Below are 13,644 nucleotides of genomic sequence, written 5' to 3'. Positions count from 1 at the left end.
GTTATTCGCATCCAATGCAATAGCACACAACATGTGGCCACTGTACCTTGACTTCAAGAAAGTGGCGTCCACACATATAACAGGATGACATGATGTAAATCCCCTTCTACAAACTCCGAGTGAGAAGAAACAGTAAAGAAAGTGACTGTCATCTGTGACAAAATCAGTTATTGTACCTAGATTCTTTTGCTGCAGCATGTACAGGTAAGAAGGTAGCTTGGAGTACGATTCTTCAGGTGTCCCCCTGACATAACCGAGTGCCTTCTCTCTGCATCTCCAAGCCTTCATATAACTCATATCGATCCCAAAATTATTCTTCATATCCTCCTTTATGCTGTTTGGTGGATAGCTAGTGCCATCAGTAGCATATTTATTCTTGATAAGGTGCCCAATGATAGAAGGTGTTGTTTGACGGTGGTCTTTTTGTCGCAATTCTAGTGAGAAAGTATGTACACTATTATAAACAGTGATCTCAAACATCTCCGATCGCGCTACTTTTTTCCCTCTTTTTCTCCAACCACAATCAGGATCCTTGCAGGTGATATACAACACATCAGTACCAGACTTCTTAACCATAAACTTAAAATTATTCTTCATTGCAAAGAGAGCCGCTTTGGTTTTCAATTCCATCTTGTTCTCAAATGTCTTCCCAAGATGTAATTCCCCCAACGCTACACCGGATGAGGGTGATTCAGAACGACTACAAGCCATGATATCTTCTTTTGTAAACATGGGAGCACTCCATTTTCTGTGATCTTCTGTTGAACATATTGAAATGTTCCCTGTATAGTTATATTCTGTTCCACCAGGACGACTAGAGCTGGTGCCAGGTGTTCGACGTCCTTGACTTGGTGGGTTCGTCCGTGCAATATGACATATTGGTTGTTCTTGTGCTTGTTCTACTTGCAAAATGTTCAGCTACTAGATCATCATCCACTAAATTGTATCCTAAGTCCTCATTGTGTTCAGCTACTGGATCGTCATTCACATAGGGGTTGTACTCATACTTGTTGTCCCTCAGGTCACCAATAGGAAATCCTAAAGTATTGGCTGCTCCCTCAGGCCCGAGAGTGGAATATGGGTCTGCAATGACAATCTTTTTAACAGGAGTGACACACAAGGCCAACCTTTATTTAGATGTTACTCCTAAGAATGCACGGACACCAAGATCACTTTCAACATGAACGGGTGTAAACGGTTGGTCGCCGCAAGTGTAAGGAACCTCCAATTTTAACTCATACATCTGTTTATTAACTTTAAGTTCCTTGTGCAATATGTCAAGAAAATGCAAGTACGTTACAGTATCCTCCATCGGTATCACCATGCATTGAGGGTCCTTGAAAATCCACTTATTCCCTTGTAATTCCCAAACACCATTGTAGGATACAAAAACGTAGACAATAGAGCCTGTGTTGGAAAAAAAAACATTAACATTGTCAGGAAAACTGTCATTTTTTCATAAATACATTAAAAAAGAACATTATCGAGCTTTATCGAGCTAACATTGAGCTTTATCGAGTTAGCATCGAGCTCTTATCGAGTTAGCATCGAGCTACCATTTCTTAAACCGAACATAAAACCTAACCAAACCCTCCATCGAACCCTATCGAGCTCCTATCGAGCACATATCGAGAAAACCTAAACCGATCGACCTCAAATATTGTAGGGTCCAATCGAACCCTTATCGAGTTTCCATCGAGCACAATCAAGCACTAAAAACCAAACCTATCGAGCTATAATCGAGCTCACATCAAGCTACATCGAGCTCATACAAGACTTTCTTCTACATATCATCGAGCTCATATCGAATCGTTATTGAGCTGCTATCGAGCAAAAAAGTTGTAGAAAACCCAGAAAACACAGATCGCGGAATCTCTCTAAAAATCCCGAAAAATACACCAATATAGGCTCAGATCTGTTCAAAATAGCCAAAAAAATGTAAACAAATAATACCCAACACATAAAATGTAAAATCTTATTACCCATGGTTTTTCTCCTCCAAAAACTCTCAAAATAGATGTTGCCTTTGATATTAACGACTTCACAGAGACAATGGAGATGGCTAACAATGATTTTGACAAGAAAATTATACAAATCTGTAGGTTTTATGGATGATTTTGTGAGAATGAGAGAGAGAGGGAGGAGAGAGGGAAGAGAGAGGAAGAGAAAGTTTTATGATTTTTTGATATAATGGGAGGGGTATTTTGGGTATGAGAGGAGTGTTTTAGCATCAAATTGAAAATATTATTAGTGTTGGGATTTTTTGGTAATATTAAGCATCATTAAGTATTAAAAGTGAAATTTCCAAGGAAGATTAATCTTCACTTGTGTCAAGTGCTCAAGGAGTTCAGCTCGGTTATCAGGAAGTTTCCCAACAGGTTTCAAAGCCTGGGGAAATGGTACTTTTGGATTGACATCGAGTGGTGGATTTTCGAAAATGACTTTTGGAGTACTGGGAGTGTTGGATTTTATGGGTGGGTCTTGCAGAGTTTTACCGCTTCTCGTCGTGATGGCATTCACTTCCTTGACATTCTGATCATTATAATTTGAAGATTGGGCCATGTGTTGGCCTTGCACATTGAATTTCGGTTGGGAAGGAAGTCTGCCTTTTTCTGGAATGGCCAAGGATTCAGTCAATTTTGAGAATTGACATTTCTTTTCCTTGATTTCTTCCATCATTTGGCGATTCAATTTGGATTGCTCCTCCATGAATGCATGAAGAGTATTCTCGAGAGAATTTCGTTGTGGATGAGCATAGTATTGAGGTGCAGAATACGCCTTTGATGGTTGAACTTGCTGCTCATTTCTCCATTGGCCTCCAAACGATTGAGCTTGGTTGGAATCTCTCCAACTGAAATTTGGGTGGTTTCTCCAACCAGGGTTGTACGTATGGGAGAATGGCTTGTTATGTGCCCCTAAGGCATTGCATTGCTCCTCATAAACCCCCTTCATTTCATTAAAAGCTAAGCAGTCCTTTGCTAAGTGCTCCATCCCTCCACAAACAAAGCATGGTTCTTGCAGTTCCGCTTGAGCGATCATGTGCGAATTTTGGCCATTTTTCGTCATTAAGGCCTCAAACTGCTTTTTCAAAGCTTCGAGTTGGGCCTTAACACTATCCTCTTCTCGAAGTTGATAAATCCCAGATGGTTTGTGTCGATTGGTGCTGTCAGTAGCACTTGGACCAGTCCAGGTGTGAGACTTTTTCGCAGTTTCTTCGAGATATTCAAGAGCATCGCTTGGCTCTTTTTCGAGGAATTCACCATTGCATAGCATTTCTACAAATTGGCGCTCATGACTCATGAGGCCTTCATAGAAGTAACTGACCAAACGCCAGTTCTCATAGCATGGTGCGGGCACTGATTCAACAGATCTTTGAATCTTTCCCAGACTTGATAGAACGTTTCATTGTCCTTTTGGGAAAATGTGGAAATCTGTCATTTTAGACTGTTGGTCTTATGGCTGAGGAAGTGTTTCAGAAAGAAAGATTTGGTCATCTCCTCCCATGTTCCAATCGACCTAGGTCTCAAAGAGTATAACCAGCTTTTGGCTTTGTCCTTCAAGGAGAAAGGAAAGAACTTCAGTCACACAACATCGGCATTTTTGACTCGGTTATAGAATGTGGCTACTACCTCCTCGAATTCTCTGATATGCACGTATGGGCTTTTGTTTTCCATTCCATGAAATGTGGGAAAAAGTTTAATCATGCCAGGTTTAAAGTCTAATGCGGGCATATTAGGAGGGAAAATAATGCATGAAGGCATGGAAGTGCGAGTAGGATGGAGGTAGTCGTTGAGAATCCTTGGTTGGATTTCATCATTGCGAGCCATTGCGAATGGATTATTATCAGCGAAAGTTTGTGGAGAAGCGGGATTGGTGGAAGGAGCTCCAGAAGGAGTGGTGGATGAATTGGAAGAAGTGTCACTAGAAGTTTCGTGATGATTCATCCACTCTCGGAAATCAGAATTAGATTTATTTATTTATTTATTTTCTCTTTTTTTTAATCTTATTTTTATTTTATTTTTTGTTAAACTTGTTCCCAGGTAGATTTGGAGGTTTTTGGGTGATCTCCAACGCCTTACTAGAACTCCCTGAGGTTACTGAGTAAGTATGGTGGATCACAAGTCAACCTTTTCGACCAAACAACCTTTAAGCAGAGTGAAATTGCTTATTTTGATAGAACAAGCTTGGTTTGCTTATAGTAATAAGTTCGACAATGCAATAACGCAAAGGTAGATGCTCGAAATGTTCCCAGGCCGATTGGGAAGGTTGCCAAGGTACCGCTTTAGACCCACACTTGTCTAGACAGAACTCCCCAAGGTTCCCAGGTAAGTGTGGAGGGTAACGCTATCACAAACCTTATTTAACAACTAATCTTTCTAGACAGAACAATATCGGTTCCTACCATTTGTAATATTACACAATTGTTTCCAATACTAAGCGTTTTATGATTGAAATTTTATGAACATTTTATGTTGTTTTTTTTTTGTTTTGGAAAACCTAAATTCTAAGGAAGACTAAGGCAAAGAAAATAAAAGCCTAAACTAAGCAACAAAATAAAAAAAAACACAAAAATAAAATAAAGAAAAGAAAATTAAAGTGAAGATAAAATGAGGTTTACAAAATAAATTCGAAATATTAATAATAAAATATTATTTTGAAAAATTAAATTTTATTATTAATATTACCCTAGCTATTTTGGTGTATGGTCAAAATGCTCTTTTTTTAAAATACCACAAAAACATGAGCTTTAAAGCTCAAAATAGCAATTTTACAAAGCCCAATACCCACAAAATATGGGTTGAAGGTGGCTGATGGTACAAGAGGGTTTTGACCCACTCCTAGCCAACGGGGAGGTGCCACGTGGCACTGGGTTGAAGAGAAGGCTGGCTGAAGAGAAGTGTTGGGATGCATTTGGGCTTGCTGGAGGAGCTTCAGTTGGGCTGGGAGACTGATTTGGAAGAGAGGATGCGGACAAGTGCTTTGGGCGTGAGAAGTTGCTGGACTTGGAGGAGACGCTGGGCCTTTGTGGATGTTGAAAGGCAGCTGACAGGTGGCGCGAGATGAGTGGACCAGGTGGCGGCTTTGGGTGCAAAGAGGCTGGCGGGCCTGGGCCAAACTCTGGGCTTATTTTTTTGGGCTTCCCTTTTTCAATAATGCCACATTTCCTTTTCCTTCGTCAATTTTATTTATTTCTTTTTTTTCTTTGTTTCCAAGTGCCAAAAATATCAATTAAATCCTACAAAATAAAACAAACTAAATTAAAATTAAATATTTTAATTTATAAATTTAATCATATTATTTTGATGAAAATATTAATTAAAACTTAATTTATTTTGACTATTAAAATCAATAAATGTGTATTTTTGGGCACTAATCAATTTCCAATCCCGTGGCCAAGATGAAGCAGGCCATGGAGGCCCGGGCAGCCAAGGCCAGGGCGTCGGCGAAGAAAGCCGCTAAAGGTGTGCCCAAAAACAAAGTGTTGGAGTTGGTTCTTGGGGGCTCGAGGCTAGTGCCAGATGCTGTCGAGGAGGCTCTAGCCGCGATCCCTCTCCCGACGGTACGTAATGAAGCCGTCCTGTCTCCGCCTGCTCATCTTCCGGTCATTGACTTGGAGCAGGAGCCCCTAGCGAGTCGTGGGTCGGAGAAAAGGGTTGCAGACTCGGCTGTTGATGGGTCTGCGTATCGGGCCAAGAGGGCTAAGACCAAGGACCTTTCCTTGTCTGAGGAGAACTCTTCTGGGGAAAGCCAGCTCATCACTCGGGAACTTCCGGAGGCTCCCATACTCCCCGTCATTCCGGCCTTCCCCGAGGAGGGGGACATGGTCCTCCGGGAGGAGAGATCGAGGATGGTATCCTGGGCCTGGGAAGACGGCCGGGACAGAAGGGAGGAGGTCTACCGAGGCTTGATGATCCAGCACAAGGTGGAGTTCATCGAGCGCATGGCTGCTTTCACTACCCTTCAGCCAACCGTGGACCGGCTCGTTGCTGAGACCAAATTTCCCCCCAAACTGGGGCAGGACACGTCCCCACTTGCCGTGGATCTATTGGGTCAGGTTGGGACTACCATGTCCAACCTCCAACTGAAACGGTACCCCACCTTGGCCAATCGGGACACCTTGTTCATCTCCCAGGCCATCCGTCACCAGGCCACCGCTGTAAGTTATACGCCCATATTTTCCTTTGCTTTTCATATTTTTAACCCATATGTTTTCTAACTTTGATTTGTTCTAGGATGCCTTGCTAGCCCATTGGAATACCGATTTAGTGGTAGAGATGGTGATGAAGCTGGAGACGGGCTGTAATGCCCCGAATTCTCCGATGTGGTTTAATGGCGGGATTAGTAGGCCGGGAGGGCCATACTTGTTAAATTAATCCATTAAATGATATTATGCATGTATACGTGAATTATATTATGATATGATGTTAAATGTATGCATGTGGGTCCACGTTTTTAATTACAGGGGTGTGATGGTAATTTGGCCCGTTGAGGGTATAATTGTATATTTGTATGCATGTCGGTGATATATGTTGAGACCACATTATAATGTGGGTTTGTTCGAGCTATTCGGCATGAGACGATCTTGGAATGTTGATTAGCGGTCTAGTCACAACAGGTTTAAGTGCGAGGCTCGGGTTGAGTCTCGGGGTGATTTTAATGATTAAAAGCATTACCGAGTATTAAAGGGTAATGGGTTAAGAATTATTGGTGTTTGAGATTATCGAGAATAGCGGGAATTGGGGAGCGTTAATTATGATTAACGAGATAGGAGGAAAATACCAAATATGCCCTTGGGAGCCTTTAGAAACTTTAAATTGACCTAGGGGTAAAATGGTCATTTCACCCCTAGGATAGATAAAACCATTGTTGGCTGAAAGAAGAGAGCAACACATAGCAAGTTTATAAGTTTCTCCCGTACCTTCTTTTCTTCACCTTTCTTTGTGATTTTTGAACTATTCTTGAGGATTCAAGCTTGGGAAGCAAGCCTTGGGAGTTTGGGAGTGTGTTTCTCCATTGAAGAGCATCATAAACTGAGCTTTGGGCAAGTTTCTAACCATAGAATTCTCTGGTTTGCCCTGTTTTGGTTCTGTTTTGCAACTGAGATTTCTAGGGTGAATACTTGGTTTTGTTGGGAGTTTTGGCTATGGTTCCTATGCTTGTGATGTTTGGGGTGTGTTAGGATGGTTTTTGGGTTCATTTGGCATCAAGAATGGGATTTGGGAGCTTGGGAATCAGGTTGGAATCGAAGGAGATGAAGAAGGTCGGTTCAGGGGAGTTTTGGTATGGAGGTAGCGCTGTAGCGCCCACCCTAGGGCGCTACAGCGCTCCTTAGGAGGCTTTTGAGCATGTTGGAGGTTCTGAGTATAGTGCTGGGGCGCTAGGGGTTTAGCACTGTAGCGCTACCCTGTTCCTTCAAAGTCCCATTTTGAGTGTTTTTAAGGGTTTTTGACTTGGGGTTTCAATCCTTAAGGCTCGGGATCGAATCTACTCACCGTGTGGGCATGTTTCGAGGTCCCGAGAGTGGTGCTTAGGTTAAGATCCTATTATTGTGGATTTTCATTAATGGAAGTTATAATTGGTTGTGATTTGGTAACCGCTAAGGAACCAAAAGATTGATCGTTCTCAGGGGTCGTCCTTATTATATTTCTCGCTCGAACCTGAGGTAAGAAAACCGCACCCTGTGTATATATGACATGCGTGATTGTTATTGAGGCATGTTGGTTGATGAATGTGGACATGGATTGCATATTAAATGCTAGTAAATATTGCTTATCTGTATATGGCACTGACTAGTCAGGGGCACTGACCTAAGAGTCAGAAACGGCATAAGCGTCCTGAACGCAGGGCCGAATGAAGATTAGATCTAATCAATATCAGGGTTGAATGGCTCTAAGGCATTAACACTGGACCGACCCTAAGGTCGATGAACTTATAAGCGTTTGGCTAGTCTAAGACTAGTTACTCAGAGCCAGGGCATAAGGCCCGGTGACTGTTGCACATGGCTAGGGAACGATGTTCCAGGGTTATGACTCTATGGTCATAAGGAGGGTTATGTTGGTGACTATTCACCATACACCTACCCTGGTCAAACTTATGAAAGGCTCACTTATCAGTTAAGCCCTGGTGACCCTATCGTCACATGGCTAGAGGGGGCTGTACCCACTTTTGTGACTTTTGCGACTGTCACCTATCTATTTTGGACTGATAGTCTTGGATGATTATTACGATCATTGTTGATATTATATCATGATGTATTGTGTTTTCTTGCTGGGCCTTGGCTCATGGGTGCTATGTGGTGCAGGTAAAGGGAAAGAAAATCTCACCTAGCCTTGAGTGGAGAGCTTAGGTGGTGATGTGTACATATGCGGCCGCTTGACCACCATGGCCAAGGAGTTCTCAGAGGAACTAGGGGGCTTACCCTATTTTTCCGCTTAGGTCGGCGGGATTGTAAATTTGAAATAGTAATGACCATTTTGTACTGAGAACAACTTGTAAATGTTTTGATTAGCTTTGCAGAGCAATTTATAATATAAGCTATCCATTCCTTTTTATTAGTTTTCCACCTTAACCTGTTAATCACACTTAGAGCACGTTTTTAACCAAAGGACTCGGGTAGCGGGTCAAATTTCCAGTTCACCGTAACTATTCTGGGGTAACCAGGGCGTTACACGGGCCAACTGGAGTTGGAGGGGGCTATGAACTAGCGGGAAGCCGCTAGGGAAGCCCTGACCAAGGAGGTTGCTCGGGTAGAGGCCCTGGCCAAGGAAGTTGCTCAAGCCAAGGAAGACTGCGAGGAGGCCGCCCGAACTCAGTTCCAACTCGAAGAAACTCTGTCCAGGAAGGAAGCCGACCACAAAAAGTTGGTGGATAGCCTGGAGGCGAAACTTCTTCGTGTTTGGGGCTCTGAGGCATCATCTAAGATCATCCTAGAGGCAGTCGAGGCCCAGTCTCACCAGGATCGGGAGAAGATCACCGCTCTTGAATCCCGGGTTCAGGCCCTGGACGGCCTACTTTAGCTGGAGGTGAAAAGGCATGAAGAGGTTCGCCGAGAGAAGGAGCAGGCGGATGCCTTGTTGGAGGCCACCTTCGATGAGGCTATCTATATGGCCTAGCTCCAGGACAAGAACATGAACCTCCTGGTTTACCCCGATCCCGCCGCGAAGAGAGCTGACTTCGAGGCTAAAGAGAAAGCCGACGCGGAGCTCGTGGCCAAAGATGAAGCAGATGGAGCCGATCCGGAGGCATCAGAACGGGGTGTAGCCTAGGCTGGGGCCTTTAACTTGTTCTTCATGGCTTATTTTTTTGTAACATCTTTATGGACGCGGGTGCGTCCAAGACAATTTATATGTGTATCTATTTTATTTCTTGCACAATTTTTTCCCGTTTTTATTCATTAAAAGTTCACTAAGTGTTTTACCACCTTGCATGAATGCGTCGAATGTTCAGTCCTAGCTCCAACGGCTAGGACCATTGGGGAAAAGATTTAGAAAATGTTTATCTTGTCTAGGGACCCGTGTTCGGGTTTTACGACCTGGAGTGAATTATCCCGATTTTATAATACAGGCTCCAACAGTCTGGACCATCAGAGATCCCTTTTTAGGTTTTAACTTATTAACTCGCTTTAATCCTGTTGTTCAGGTTCTAATGGCCTAGGCCACTAGGGAGTTAATAATTATCACCAAATTTATTTGTCCTAATTCTGGTGTTCAGGTTCCAACAACCTGGGCCATCAGAGATTAGGTGATTAGCTTATTTTGAACCTATGGTTCAGGTTCCAACAACCTAGGCCATTTATAAGACTAATTTTAAACAACTTAGACCTAGGACTCACATTCCGATAGTTGTGGGCCATTATAGAGAAGATGTGGACAGTTATTTGGTTATTTTGGGACCACGCTTGGTCAACCGATTTTCAGGTATTTCATACCCCCCGGAATATGTACGTTCGGGTTAGGACTAGGCCTGAGGCTTACGTCCTATCGGGCTTGAACCCCCGGGCCATGTACGTCCGGGTTAGGACTAGGCCTAAGCCTTGCATCCTATCGAGTTTGTACCCCCCGTACCATGTACGTCCAGGTTAGGACTAGGCCTGAGCCTTGCGTCCTATTGGGATTGTACCCCCCGGACCATGTATGTCCGGGTTAGGACTAGGCCTGAGCCTTGTGTCCTATTGGGTTTGTGCCCCCCGGACCATGTATGTCCGGGTTGGGACTAGGCCTAAGCCTTGCGTCCTTTTGTTGGGAGTTGGGTTTCTGCTACCCCCAGTCTGTACGGTCCAAATTAGGACTAAACTTTGCGTTTTGCATCCTATTTTTTTTTTTTTGGTTCCCGTACTTGTTCGTACAAATGGTTATACCCCCCAAGTGAGTGAAGACTGTAGTCTTGGGTCACTTATTTGTGAAGACGGATGTGAACTTTCATTTCTTTACAATATTTCTTTATGATGTTTTGTACACATCATTTTCATTAAATAAGAAATCGCCCTGGGGAGTACATCGTTTGAAAGAAAAATTAAAAACACAAACACGTCCTCCTGACTATTGATAGTACTTACGTAGGTGTTCTGCGTTCCAGGCCCTTGGGACCTCTGTTCCGTCAAGTCGCCTTAAGCGATACGTTCTCGGACATACTTCATGTTGGATTTCATACGACCCTTCCCAGTTTGGGCCCAGAACCCCCACTCCCGGATCTTGGGTTGCAGGGAAGACTCTTCTTAGGACCAGATCACTGGTTTCAAACCTTAGGCTCTTAATTTTAGAGTTAAAGTGTTTGGCGATATTTCCTTGATACATCTTCAGCTGAACTTGGGATTCTTCTCGGATTCTTCAATAAGGTCCAAAGATTCTTGGAGTAAGGCGTGGTTCTGGACGGGATCATATGTGCCCCGTCTGTGAGACGGGATAGTTGTTTTCACTGGGATGACTGCTTCACATCCGTACACCATGGAGTAGGGAGTATGCCTGGTAGACGTTCTTTCGATGGTCCGGTATGCCCACAGTACGCGGGTCAAATCTTTCGGCCACTTGCTTTTGCAGGCTTGAAGCTTTTTCTTCAATGTTCCCTTCAAAATCTTTTTCACGACCTCTGTTTTCCCGTTTCCTTGAGGACTTGCGACTGTGGAGAAGCTTTTGATGATGCCATGTCTTTCATAGAAGTCAGTGAAGTGGACGCTGTCAAATTGCTTCCCGTTGTCAGACACGATTTTTTGAGGGAGGCCATATCGACACACAATGTTGTTGATGACGAAATCCAGGGCCTTTTTTTTTGGGGGGGGGGGGGGGGGTGGTGTTCATTGGTTCCGCCTTGACCCACTTAGTGTAATAATCGACGACCACGATGGCGTACTTCTCACTACCCTTCCCAGTCGGGAGTGACCCTACTAGGTCAATACCCCACACTGCGAAAGGCCAGGGACTGGTCATCAGGGTTATTTCCGTTGGAAGGGCTTGCAGGATATTCACATACCTTTGGCATTGTTCGCACTTGCGGACATAATCGACACATTCCTTCTTCATTGTTGGCCAGAAATATCCTTGCCTTAGGATTTTCTTGGACAAGCTGAGTCCGGCTGTGTGATCTCCACAAAAACCTTCGTGCACCTCGTGCATGATTGCACTCATTTCAGTCCCGGACGTGCATCGAAGGTATGGCATGGATAACCCTCTGCGATAGAGTTTATTTTCCATCATGACGTATCTGGGGGCTTGGTGCTGAAGCTTCCTGGCCGCTGCTTTGTTTGCAAGCAACCCCCTGGTTGTTAAGTAGTGGATGATAGGTCCCATCTAGGACGTGGAATAGTCTATGGCATTGATCATGGGGGCTTGAATACTTGGTGTGGGAAGATGGTTGATCGGGACGAGCCCAAAGAGCTCTGCCTCGACATCCGTGGCCAGTTTTGCCGATGTGTCTTCAAACACATTTCGTTCCTTGGGGATTAAGCGGATGGAATATTTTCTAAAAGACTGGAGTAGCTCTCGGGCTCGCATCACATACGTTTCCATCTTTTCCCCCTTCGTTTGGTATTCCCCCAAGATTTTTCTGACAACTAATTAGGAGTCGCTATAGACTTCTAGACTCACTACCCCTACCTCCTGGGCCAGATGCAATCTGGCCAACATGGTCTCGTTCTCGGCCTCATTGTTCGATGCATCAAACTGGAAACGTAGGGCACTTTGCAACTGGTGTTCTTGTGGTGATACTAAGATGATCCCGGCCCTAGCCCCATTTTCATTCGAGGCCTCGTCTACGAAGAGCTTCCATAAGGGTGCTGCGGGTTCGATGGGATCGTCATCTTCAGTGATCCTAGTGCACTCCACGATAAAGTCGGCCAGAGCCTGCCCCTTGATTGATATCCTGGGGACATATGCAATGTCGTACTGACTTAGTTCCATGGCCCACTTCAGGAGTCTCCCTGACGATTTGGGTTTTTGAACACTTGTCAGAGGGGATGGTTGGTTAGTACTCTTATGGCATGGGCCTTAAAGTAAGGCCTAAGCTTCCAAGATGCAATTAGTAAGAAAAATGTCAATTTTTTTATTAGTGGGTATCTGGACTCCACACCCAATAACCTTTTGCTTATGTAATAAACTGGGAGCTAGGCCTTCCCTTCTTCCCGTACGAGCGCGACACTGATGGCGTGTTCGAACACAGCCAAATAGAGGTACAATGGTTCCCCATCCACCGGCTTTGCTAAGAATGGCGCTCGGGCCAAATGCTCTTTCAGCCTCTGGAAAGCCTCTTCACATTCGGTCGACCATTCGAACCTTTGGCTTCCACGAAGGATGTTGAAGAACAGGATGCACTTGTCCGTGGCTTTTAAGACAAAACGACTCAGGGCGGCTATTTGTCCTGTCAAGCTCTGAACGTCTTTATGCTTCTGTGGCGAAGGTATATCGATCAGTGCTTTGATCTTGTTTGGGTTGGCCTCTATTCCCCGGGAACTTACTATGAAGCCCAGGAACTTCCCGGATGCCACACCAAAGGTGCACTTCTTGGGGTTCAGCTTCATCCCATACTTCTGAATGATGAAAAATGCTTATGCCAGATCATCGATGTGTCCTTCAGAGGTCTTGGACTTGACTAGCATGTCATCTATGTAGACCTCCATATTCCTTCCCAGCTAGGCTTGGAACATTCTATTGACGAGCATTTGATACGTGGCCCCGGTGTTCTTGAGCCCATAAGGCATGAAAATTTAGGAGTACACCCCCTTGTCTGTTTGGAAGCTGGTGTGTTCTCGGTCTGCTACGTGCATTGAGATTTGGTTATAGCTAGAATAAGCGTCCATGAAGCTCAATATTTCATACCCAGATGTTGCATCTACCATTTGGTCGATCCGGGGTAGAGGGAAACAATCTTTGGGGCAAGCCTTATTGAGGTCCGTGAAGTCGATGCAAGTTCTCCACGTCCCGTTCGGCTTGGGCACCAGCACCGGATTGGCCAGCCAGACGGGATACAAGGCTTCCCGAATGGAGTTAATCGAAGATAACTTCTCAACTTCTAACTTAAGGGCCTCTGCCCTCTCCGCTCCCAGAGGTCTCCGTTTCTGCCGGATCAGAGTCACATCCTCATCGATCTTCAGGGCGTGACATATGATGTTACGATCGATCGCGGTCATATCCGAGTGTGACCAGGCCAGGACGT

The 13,644-nt window shown here is 44.4% G+C and overlaps 1 non-coding gene across 1 annotated transcript; it reads left to right on the top strand.

Annotated features, from left to right (window-relative positions):
- Nucleotides 1–3,339: 3,339 nt before the first annotated feature.
- On the top strand, nucleotides 3,340–3,448 carry LOC133802843 (small nucleolar RNA R71). The gene has a single exon (XR_009877588.1). It is a non-coding gene; the product is annotated as a small nucleolar RNA R71 (small nucleolar RNA).
- Nucleotides 3,449–13,644: the final 10,196 nt, after the last annotated feature.

Source organism: Humulus lupulus, chromosome 9 (genome assembly GCF_963169125.1).
Source record: "Humulus lupulus chromosome 9, drHumLupu1.1, whole genome shotgun sequence".
Classification (NCBI taxonomy): Eukaryota; Viridiplantae; Streptophyta; class Magnoliopsida; order Rosales; family Cannabaceae; genus Humulus; species Humulus lupulus.
Note: the sequence above shows the minus strand (reverse complement) of the source record. Positions and strands in the feature narration are given on the sequence as shown.